The sequence below is a fragment of the Salmo trutta genome, chromosome 39 (genome assembly GCF_901001165.1).
Source record: "Salmo trutta chromosome 39, fSalTru1.1, whole genome shotgun sequence".
Lineage (NCBI taxonomy): Eukaryota > Metazoa > Chordata > Actinopteri > Salmoniformes > Salmonidae > Salmo > Salmo trutta.
This window is the reverse complement of record NC_042995.1, coordinates 13,296,426-13,308,412: the sequence shown is the minus strand read 5'-3', so window position 1 is coordinate 13,308,412 and position 11,987 is coordinate 13,296,426. Positions and strand designations below refer to the sequence as shown.

Sequence of the window (11,987 nt, the reverse complement as noted above, 5' to 3'; positions counted from 1 at the left end):
AGGAGCAGACAGGCTAGCGCTAGGAGCAGACAGCGTAGCGCTAGGAGCAGACAGCGTAGCGCTAGGAGCAGACAGCGTAGCGCTAGGAGCAGACAGCGTAGCGCTAGGAGCAGACAGCGTAGCGCTAGGAGCAGACAGGGTAGCGCTAGGAGCAGACAGGCTAGCGCAGACAGGCTAGCGCTAGGAGCAGACAGGCTAGAGCAGACAGGCTAGAGCAGACAGGCTAGAGCAGACAGGCTAGAGCAGACAGGCTAAGGCTAGAGCTAGGAGCAAACAGGCTAGAGCAGACAGGCTAGAGCTAGGAGTAGGCAGGCTAGAGCAGACAGGCTAGCGCTAGGAGCAGACAGGCTAGAGCTAAGAGCAGACAGGCTAGAGCTAAGAGCAGACAGGCTAGAGCTAAGAGCAGACAGGCTAGAGCTAAGAGCAGACAGGCTAGAGCAGACAGGCTAGAGCAGACAGGCTAGAGCAGACAGGCTAGAGCTAGGAGCAGACAGGCTAGAGCTAGGAGCAAACAGGCTAGCGCTAGGAGCAGACAGGCTAGAGCTAAGAGCAGACAGGCTAGAGCTAAGAGCAGACAGGCTAGAGCAGTGCGTGGTACAGGGTCATCTTGTGGTGAGCTGACAGAAGTACAAGGAGTCTTTACTTGAAGATAAATTCATTAAAATGGGTTCAATTATGGTAATGTCATGCAACATTTACTTGGTTCTTTTACAGGGTTTGTATAAATGTTACCATATTTGGAACACTTAAAATATAACATTCCCATGTTTCTTTGGCTCAGATTAATTTCACATTCAACAGACATTCGATTTGTTTACAGCTCCACATTTATTTCACACAATCGAGAAGACTGAATGCTTTATGTTAACGGGTTACAAAACTACCCCAGACAATTTAGTAAATTACTTAGGATTTTATTCAATGGAAAAAAGACCTTGAGGAAAATACAACAATTCCCATAATACACAGAGGACATAAATTAGAGTAGCATGGTAGAAACACTTGAGGAAAACATGTCACCTGGCAGGCAGAGAACCTTGTCACAGCGTTGCTGCAACGTTGCCACAGCCAAGGGCACACTGCTGTGTTATCCAGGAAAATCAGTGATTTAAACTCAGAATTTTGTCATTTTTGAAAAGTGAATGAACAGAGGTCGAGGGTTATTCCTGTACATGAACCTCCAAATGATACAAAAGCTAAAAAAAGGGATTATTGCCCTAAAATAAACCATAAATATTTATATTGATGCACATTGGTTTAACAAAACATTGCCTCTGTAAACATTTAACATAATGTGTGCATTAACTTTTATAAACCACTGCAGCCGCATAATTATAAGGGTAATAAAAATTACAGAAACAAACTAAGGAGTTAAAAATGTAATCGATACTTTCTGTAGTGGTTTGTAACACTGTTAAAATGTGTGACTTATGCCATCTTGGCATGCACCGCGTTTCACAGATTTGCAGAGGAGAAAGCATCTCATTTCTATATTCTTACAGCGTTGCGTTCTTTAGAGAGGCCTGGAATCATCTCACCCAAACAGGATGTGACAGTCCACTGTAAGAGGGTCAAGCTTTGGAGGGACATGTAACCATAGAGACATTATGATTTCCATTCTTGAAAAAAAAGTTTGTCCATACACACACAAAGAATCTAACCAGGGTACCAGTCTATCTCAGAAGACAAGAACAGTGGAGCTCCTTGCTGCTGCTTCAGACTGGCACCCAGGCTAACCAGGAAACATTACGACAAACAAGTGCAGTCCCATTTTTCACTAATTGGATCAAGAGGCGAGAGGAAAACTAAAGAATTACAACCAGGAGCTGCTGGGGTTTGGAAAGGCTTCCAGGTTGTCGTCGTGTTGCAGTGGTGTGTTGCTTCAATCCATAGCATACTACTGCCTGGACTGGGACAGACTGTACAAAACAAAATGTCCCCTTCTGCCCTCAGAGTCAAGATACTCAAATAATGCAGGCAGGCTGAGGGGGTGAAGCTACCAGGCTATGGTGGTCTGATGGTATTAAAGAGTCCAACATGGAAATACAACGATTTCACAAATGTATCAAAATGGGGACCATGCTGCTTCATAATAGTTTTTACATGTAATAATTCAATCTCACTCAAATGTCAGATTTTGATACACTTCCCGTAGGAGCTATGAGCAAAACCTAATGCATTTGTCACAACAGATTGTACAAGTAGCGACAATTGTAAACCTGAATTCAGTGGAGGGGCCCATTAAAATGAAAAAAACAAACAAATCGAAAGCTGTGGTTGCTGATATGTTGTGGATTTTAAAGCTTCATCTACAAATCTTTAAGGTATATTTAATCTTGACACTTGTTCCATTGAATACCCTGGTCATCATGCTACCAAATGGTCGGTCAAAGTCATGACCAAGACCATTCTCTAGAGTCTACTGTACATATCAACCCATTCACAGTTTGCCCAACACGACCAAGGAGAGGCAATGTGGCACATTAAAGTCGAGGGAGGCTGGAAAAGACCCTCAGGAGTATATGGGACTGGAAAGGCCCCTATAAGGTTGCAGTGTCCTATTAAGGGTTAAGTCGACATCTTTGATGAAACTTCTCTCCACACTTTAACCCTGTTTGAACCCTTATGAAGAGGAAGGCCAGAGTGAAAAAGAGACAAAAGTTACATTTTCAATGTCAAGCACGACCCGTTTGAAAATGGAACCATGTGGTGGCAACGGCATGTCAGTCAGAGGAACTGATCTATGAAACGCTCAACACAGAAGTTGACCTGAACATGACCTGGACTAAACACAATAACAAACTACTGTATGACCTTTCACCTGTCTGGTGCTATAAGGTCCCCTTCCGCCGCAACAGTCTCTTTCATTATTTTCCTCCCTCCTGTCACACAACACACCCCCCCCCCTCTCTTTTCTTCCAATAGACACACATTAACATCTACTAGTGTTTTGAATAAGTCAGGCTCAGATCCCTACTCCCACTGGAGGTAAGGGAAGGCTCTAGTAGGGTTTGGGAGCCAAGAACCCAGGAAAGCTGATGACTTCTGTTGTCAGAGCAGAGTGGCCAATGGGCATGATGACAGCACTACCAACTGACACAAACAAACACAGTCCCATCAGCCTATCGGGACCCCGAGGCCTCCCCTTCATGATTTCAGTCCGTTTATCGTGCAATTGTCTTTTCTTATCTGAGACAGGTGATATTTAGGTATCGCGCCGCCTCAGAGCTCGGTACTCCAGTTGTACGTCAAGTTCAAGATAATCATTGTCATGAGTCATCATTATGGTGGTAATAAACCGAGGGGTGCTGTCTTCATGCTGCTGGGTGTGTATGTACACTACCAGCTAAGCAGGGAGGTACGGCCCAGGGTCATGAAGTAGACCTGGCTGGAACCTCCAGAGCGCACCGACGCAAAGAACACCTGCAAGACATAGACGGAGTGAGTGAGAGAGTGAGAGAGAGTGAGAGAGAGAGAGAGAGAGAGTGAGAGGCATCATTATCAACATTGATGAACATCTATGCAAGTAAGCAAAGTGTGTGTGTGTTGTACGCATAACTTACCTTGTCATTCCTCTCACACAGGAACTTGAGTCTCTGGGCTCTCTTGTGCATGAAGACCCCGTCCAGGTGTCCTGTCTCCACAGACCTGATCTCTATGGCCTTCTCCCCCCAGCCCATGATCTGGTTGGACCTAATGTAGGCTACACACACAGATGGACAATCAAGTTAGTAAGAAAGTGTGTGTGTGTTTATTGAAAACTACTATGTACTTCTCTAGGGTAGGGGGCAGTATTTTGACATCCGGATGAAAGGCATGCCCGTAGTAAACTGCCTGCTACTCAGGCTCAGAAGGTAGGATATGCATATTATTAGTAGATTTGGATAGAAAACACTGAAGTTTCTAAAACTGTTTGAATGATGTCTGAGTATAACAGAACTCATATGGCAGGCAAAAACCTGAGAAAAATCCAACCAGGAAGTGTGGAAATCTGAGGTTTGTAATTTTTCAGGTGATTGCCTATACAGTGACTTAGGGTTCATTTTGCACTTCCTAAGGCTTCCAGTAGATGTCAACAGTCTTTAGAACGTTGTTTCATGCTACTACTGTGAACAGGGAGAGAACAAGAGCTCCTGGAAGTAGATGAGTGAGAAAATGAGCTCAGTGGCACGTGTTCCCGTGAGAGTTAGCTGTATTCCTTTTCTTTTTTGAAGACAAAGGAATCGTCCAGTTGGAATATTATGGAAGATTTATGATAAAAACATCCTAAAGATTGATTCTATACATCGTTTGACATGTTTCTACAAACTGTAGTATAACTTTTTTGACTTTTCGTCTGGACTTAGTAAGCGATGCAATGTAATCGGCGTCCAAAAATGCTGATTACCGAATGTTATGAAAACTTGAAATCGGCCCTAATTAATCAGCCATGCCGATTAATCGGTTGACCTCTAACACACACCTGTCTATATAAAGGTCCCACAGTTGACATTGCATGTCAGAGCAAAAACCCAGCCATGAGGTTGAAGGAATTGTCCACTGAGCTACGAGACAGGATTGTGTCGAGGCACAGATCTGGGGAAGGGTACCAAAAAAATGTCTGCAGCATTTAAGAACACAGTGGCCTCCATCATTCTTAAATAGAAGTTTGGAACTAGCAAGACTCTTCCTAGAGCTGGCTGCCCGGCCAAACGAGCAATCGGGGGAGAAGGGCCTTAGTCAAGGAGGTGACCAAGAACCCGATGGTGACTCTGACAGAGTTCCTCTGTGGCGATGTGATAGCCTTCCAGAAGGACAACCATCTCTGCAGCACCCCACCAATCAGGACTTTATGGTAGAGTGGCCAGATGGAAGCCACTCCTCAGTAAAAGGCTCATGACAGCCCGCTTGGAGTAAGCCAAAAGGCACCTAAAGGACTCTGACAATGAGAAACAAGATTAAACTCTTTGACCTGAATGCCAAGCGTCACGTCAGGAAGAAACCTGGCACCATCCCCTACAGTGAAGCATGGTGGTGGCAGCATCATGCTATGGGGATGTTTTTCAGCAGCAGGCACTGGGAGACTAGTCAGGATCGAGGGAAAGATTAACAGAGCAATGTACCGAGAGATCCTTGTTTCAAACCTGCTCCAGAGTGCACAGGACCTCAGACTGGGACGAAGGACAACGACCCTAAGCACACAGCCAAGAGAATGCAGAAGTGGCTTCAGGACAAGTCTCAATGTCCTTGAGTGGCCTAGCCAGCGCCCGGACTTGAACATCTCTGGAGAGACCTGAAAATGGCTGTACAGCAACACTCCCCATCCAACCTGACAGAGCTTGAGGATCTGCAGAGAAGAATAGGAGATACTCCCCAAATACAGGTGTGCCAAGCTTGTAGCGTCATACCCAAGAAGACTCTGGGCTGTAATCGCTGCCAAAGGTGCTTCAACAAAGTACTGATTAAAGGGTCTGAATACTTAAGAAAATGTGATATCAGTTTATTTTTAATAAATCTGCAAAAATGTCTAAAAACCCGTTTTGCTTTTTCATTATAGGGTATCGTGTGTAGATTGATGAAGGACTTGTCCATTTATTTTCATCGATTTTAGAATAAGGCTCTAGGGTAACAAAATGTGGAAAAAGTGAAGGGTCTGATTACTTTCCGAATGCTCTGTATGTGCGTCCCAGTGTGGGAGCGTTACGTACCCACTGAGGTAGGCATCTCGCCCCATTGCAGCACCACGTCTTTGGTGATGCGTCCGTAGGTGTTGACGTAGACGCCCTCATCCTCGTAACACACCAGCAGCTCAATGCCATCCGTGTTGGGCAGGATGATGATGGCATGGGACTGGATATTGGTCTGGATCTGAAGGGAGAGTAAGAGTAGAGAGGGAGGAAGAGTCGGAGGGAGGAGGCGAGAGAGCAAACAGAGGAAAAAAAAAGGTTATTCTCGGGTAGTATTCATAAAGAACTTAGCTGAAGAAAAAAAATAGACGGAAACAATGAGGGACTACCTGTACTTGCCCAATAAGAAAGACTTGTTTTTTGCTTTCCGTTGAAAAATGTTTTGATACAGTGTGACCTAATGAATATGCCCCCATATACATGGGCTGAATCTCAAACCAAAGACTTGAACCCTAAGTCCTTTATCGAGTGGCCACTTGCTGTTGTGTTCGACAGTGATCACTCGAGTCTGTCAGTGTTTTGGCCAAAATGAGCATTGAGACGATACACACGCGAAGTCCCTGCAACTTATCTAAATCCATTTGCGAGCATTGTCTCCCGCGACCTGTCTTGTAGCATGACTCATTTGCAATGAAACATGGGTACTGGGGACCTTGGGCAGACAGACGCATACTCCGATATACAGTGAGAAAGTAGTAAAAACAAAACGACATCTCCCTATTCCTGCACAGCGCAGCAGTGACTGGCTCAGGTTTAGTTAGCAAGTTAATAATGGACAAGTTTGTGTACAAACTTCAGAAACACACAAAACTCCTTAGCTAGATGTAAAATCCTGTCACTAAGACCTCCTCGGAATTAAACTTCAAAATTAATTAAATGTATTGATTTATCTTGACTTTTTCTGAAAATGTGAGGACGAGGAAGTAGTGACTGTTGTTGCTAGGTAACATGCTAAGATTCATGGGAAGAAGTTGCTGCCAAGGGCGCTGAGTCGGCATAGGATAAAAGAGGACAAAGAGGCTTCCCGAAGGATGCAGTGGAGCCCTTGACAATCAGCATTTGAGATTGTCTCGTGAACGCGCATATCGAGTGGTGAAAGTGTTCGTTTTGAGATTCAGCCATGGATTGGTTTAGCAGGGAAAAACGTGAAGCAGATGAATGAGACAGATGGATGGGTCTCTTACGTGTGTGGGCAGGTAGATGTCGTAAACCGCCCCAGAGTCCACGTCCACGGCGTGGAAGCCGTTGCTGGAGCCGTAGATGACCTTTAACCTCTGGCCCTCCTCCACCGTCAGGTCAACCAGCAGGGGCTTGTGCACCAGGTCACCAAACGACTGCAGGAAGAAGACGTTAAAATTGACATAATGCACCTTTAAGGTCATATTTGTAGTAGAAATGTGAATGTAAACCAATGCCATGGTGGTCCGACTGCAGCCTGAGCCAGTTTACTGTACCTTGAAGGCCATGAACTTGTGGTACGGCTTGGGGGCCCACGCATAAACCTCCACAGAGTTCTTCAAGGCAAGAACCAAGAACTTGATCCTCTCATATTTCACTTAAATCAAGAGAGAAAACAGTTTTATTTCTGACCGCCTGTCAAGATTGGACTTGCTACAGCCTTGTAACAAGAGAAGTGTCATTTCTGATGGTAAATGGGGAGTGGAACGTACCCACTTTGTAGTGTACGCAGCCCTCCAGCTCTCCTACAGTGACCCAGCCCTGCTTCTTCTCCACCTCTGGGTCGTTGTGCAAAATCTTGTTCCTCAGCCAGGACAGGTAGTACACACGCAACTTATTCTTCTTCCCTGTGTGTGTGTGTGTGATTTAGAGAGGGAGGGATGGTGAGATAGAAAAACAAGAGAATGAGTTTGAGTACAGGATCATTCAGGAGAGTGTGTGTGTGTCCGTGCACCTCCGTGGTGCGCACCTGATATAGTGACCAGGACGTTGAGTCCCTCCAGGACGTCCATCTGTTGGATGCGCCGTCGGCTGATGAGGGGGTAGACCTTCCCCTGACCGCTACGGTCCAGCAGCATCAGACCACTCTCTGTCCCCACCAGCAGGTTGACACCTGGGAGAGGACAGGGACACACACCAGTCAGAACCCAGGGGGAGGCAGGTCCGCCATGCATGTCACTAAACCGATGATGGATTTCCTATCAATTGTATCTATCCATTCATCCATCCAATCAGTAAATCACACATCCATCTATCTATCTATTCATCCATCAACTCTATCCTTCTACTCATCCACCCATCTCTCCCTCAGGTGCGTACCCCATAGTGCAGCACACAGGATCTCAGAGTTGAACCTCTTCTTGTACTTGCGGATCTCAGGCGTGTCGCTCTGGGGGCGTGTGTTGACCGGGTTCACATTGACCACGGAGCCCTTACGGGACGGGTCAGCCCGCAGGGCGTCCACCAGCCGCCCGTCGTTCCCGAAGGCCGCTGTGGACACCAAAGGTCAGAGGTCAGAGGGAGAAGGGGCGGGGCTTTGATTTGTCATTAATAGCCCTTGATGATCATGCTCTGTATTACACTTCCTGTGCCAAAGCCACTGCTCATGTTCTATGTCTAGTTCAGGGTTTACTAACTCCTAGTTACTGACCCAGAGATGATTCTACTGGTAATGGATAAGATGAGGACGGGAGAAAAGAGCGGATCCTAAACCAGCATTTAAAGGGTAGAGAAGGAAGAGGAGGTGACTCACCCATGTTGTTGAGGGAGCTGCCGCTGGAGGGGGAGACCTGCAGGAGGCGCGGGTCGATGAAGGGGGTGAAGGAGGAGGAAGACTTGTGTTTCTGCATGGTGTTGCTGGCCGATTGGGTCTGGCGACAAAGGCACGGGAGTGAGAGCAGAACACACACACAACAGTGGACAGATATAAGAACGTTGGGTGCTTATATTTGTCCTGTTTTAAGTGTGTATTATACGCAGGTGTGAAACAGAAATGTGTTTTTTTGCATATCCCATCTCCCCCCGAGACACCCTCAGAGAGTGGGGTCACGGCCAAGGTCAGACATGATCAGTTGTGACACTGGAGCAATTAGAGTTAAGTGCCTTGCTCAAGGGCACATCAGCTGATTCTTTACCATGTCGCCTCTGGGATTCGAACTAGAGACCTTTCGGTTACTGGCCCAACGGCTAGGCTACCTGCCACCCTAAAGGATCCCCAGCTCCCTGTAACTCAACCTGGTCTGCTACACTATCAGCATTGCCTGAGCCTATTTCTCCTTGGCTTCATACTGTAAAATATTACAATATTATTTATTGTATAATCTGTTTGTATTGAAGAATACGTTTTTTCCCCCCAACAGGGGAGCTCTGGCAGCTGCAGTGAGTCTGGTTTGAACTCAGAAATGGATGCATTTTACTGCGCTCATGACTTTCTATGGAAGACATGTTTATTGCCGGGCTACAATAACATCATACGGCTGAATAGGATTTATAGTAGCCAATTAAACAGGGCCTGCAGGCTTGGCCAATCTAAAACTGAGAATCACTCAGACCTGCTTTAAAAACCACAGGGCTTCATAAAACACTATCTACACACTGGGTTCTGTTACAACACACTGTACATCAGTACATTTCTCATCACCTAGTAATCAAACATGACATCTACTCTACGGACAGCAAGAACAAAACAATAACACACAAAACGCATGGGAAGACTTGACATGCAGTTGTTGGAAGCAGACATGAAAAACAAGGTCAGTGACTTAAAAAGGAAAGTAGAACCGACATGGAAGACGAAATAAAGATGGCGTGTTCAGGATAGAAACAGAAATTCAGAGAGAAACGTGATGAAATATGAAAAGTCAAATTGCCAGTGTAAAGCACACAGATTTGCTCAAACGCCACCATCAAAATGCAGCAGTTTATCATTAGGCTAAAAGGTAGACGTGCTGTTCAGTGTCTTGGTGTCTTCCATGATAGTAGCGTTATCATGCTAACACACACACACACACACACACACACCTTTAGTTGGGCAGTAAAATCCAGACAAGCTAGGGTTGTCCAAAAGCACCGCACACCAAGCATGCTAGCTACCACCCAGGCACAGCCTACTGCTAAACTGCTAGAGTGAAATGGCATCAAAGCACTAGGGCCATGTAGAGATGGGAGATGAAGTCCAATGAGGTGTTGTTCCACAACCTCTTAGACTTCACCTCCCAGCTTGCACCTGGGCAAAGTGTTTTACAAACGCTCTCTAGACTAGTAAAGCCACTTGCTCATTGCTAAGGTCCCACACTAGGTGGCGCTAGTGTTAGAGGCAGTGCTTTGAGTAATATTCAGAAGGTGCAGCAGCCCAGAGATCATTAGTCAGTTCAGTCAGTCAGCCAGCAGGGAGCAGAGTAGACTGAACAACCAGAGTAGCCAGCCAGCAGGGAGCAGAGTAGACTGAACAACCAGAGTAGCCAGCTTAAGGGACAGGGTAGACTGAACATCCAGAGGAGCCAGCCAACAGGGGACAGAGTAGACTGAACAACCAGAGTAGCCAGCTTAAGGGACAGAGTAGACTGAACAACCAGAGTAGCCAGCCAACAGGGGACAGAGTAGACTGAACAACCAGAGTAGCCAGCCAACAGGGGACATAGTAGACTGAACAACCAGAGTAGCCAGCCAACAGGGGACATAGTAGACTGAACAACCAGAGTAGCCAGCCAACAGGGGACAGAGTAGACTGAACAACCAGAGTAGCCAGCTTAAGGGACAGGGGACATACCTCGATGGCAGTGAGCTTGTCCAGGGGGGTCTGGGGGGACATGGCTGGGCTGACATGGCTGGAGGAGGAGGAGGGGGAGTTGGAGATGGAAGAGGAGGAAGAGGTGGGGGAGTGGTGGCTCTGCTGAATAAGGTCTGGCAGCAGGTGAATGCGGCCGGCAAAGCCGTTTTTCTCCTGGTGACCGTTACCAGGACCGGGAGGAGTATGTACTTGAACGGCTTGACCGTGAGCCACACTGGGACCGGAGGAGGATGAAGAGACAGTGACCGCCGGGCGCTTTTTGTCGCCCGCGCTCTGTAACCAAGAACAACCTCAACTTGTATCTTGTTGTTTTCCACTAGTAACCATACATGATAGTGTGCTTTACCAGCAAACAAAGACTCAACATAGGAAATCAAACAAGATGATAACAACTGAAACCAGCGGTGGAGGAATATATGGCTAACATTTAGTACTACAGAGAAAAGAGGGGAGACATCATAACAAGCAGAGGGTCTTCTGCAGTCCTACCTGTCGGATGACCAAGGTGCCATCCTTGGAGGGTGTGGTGAGGTCGTTCTCTGAGTCGTCGTGGGCCAGTAAGGTCTTCAGGGACGCAGTCTCTCCGTTACTCAGACCTCTCCTGGTGTAAACAGTAAGTCTCATATTCAAGCTCCAACCATTAATAATACATGGGACATATATATATATATATATATATCGCACTTTTCAATGACCCAAATGACTCGCCTCATACAAGTCTTTCTGTGCTATATAGTATATATTATATGATCGACTTTTCATGTTGATATAATATAACATCAAGGTGTGCCGCCCGCTCCATCTGAAAGCCTTTCTTTAGGGCGGTATCACTAAGGCCCAGAGTTCATAAAGTGTCAGAGTGCTGATCTAGGATCAGTTTTGCCTTTCAGATCATAATGAATGAGATTACATGGACGGGGGGGGGGGGGGACCTGATCGCAGACTAAGACACTGTGAATACAGGCCCAGGTCAGAGTTGTTACGTACCCGGCCCTGGTATCCTCCGCTCCCGAGGTGGACTCGTCTGCTGCGTCCTGGTCCACTTCTTCATCGTCGTCTTCGTCGGTGGTGCCTGACTCCTCGCTGGAGGAGGAGTAGTCTGTCACCTTGTTGGGGGGGGCGCACATCGTCCACCGCCCGCAGCTCTTTGGCCAGGGCCGTCAGGTCCTAGAGGTCAAATAAGGCTCTGAATATTTTCAATACTCCCTTTCCAAAAGGTTGTGACTGATTTAAACCATGTCAGATCACTGACTACTAGTCTTACAGGGGGAGGATGCATTGTCAAAGGATGGAACTGAGGAGAGGGGAGCATCATTCCCCATACATTAAGGCCATAACATTAACCGCAGTTAAGAGCTAGCAAACACAGGCTGCTGAAAACAGTTAACTTGTGATGTGCCAGGTGAAGAGCAACTGGATTGGGACGGCGCAGGCAGGAGGCAAGACGACGACAGCAGGGAGAGGGGCGGGTCAGAGGTGCATCGTCAGCCAATCACGTGGCAGCCAAGGAGAGGAGGACCAATGACTGGGAGGCAAATGGAAGAGCGATGGAATTGGGCCCTGAGCTTCTCACA

At 46.7% G+C, this 11,987-nt stretch overlaps 1 pseudogene; it reads right to left on the bottom strand.

The window, feature by feature from the left end:
• Positions 1-893: 893 nt before the first annotated feature.
• Positions 894-11,987, bottom strand: part of LOC115179845 (mitogen-activated protein kinase kinase kinase kinase 4-like) — a 49,940-nt pseudogene continuing 38,846 nt past the window's right edge.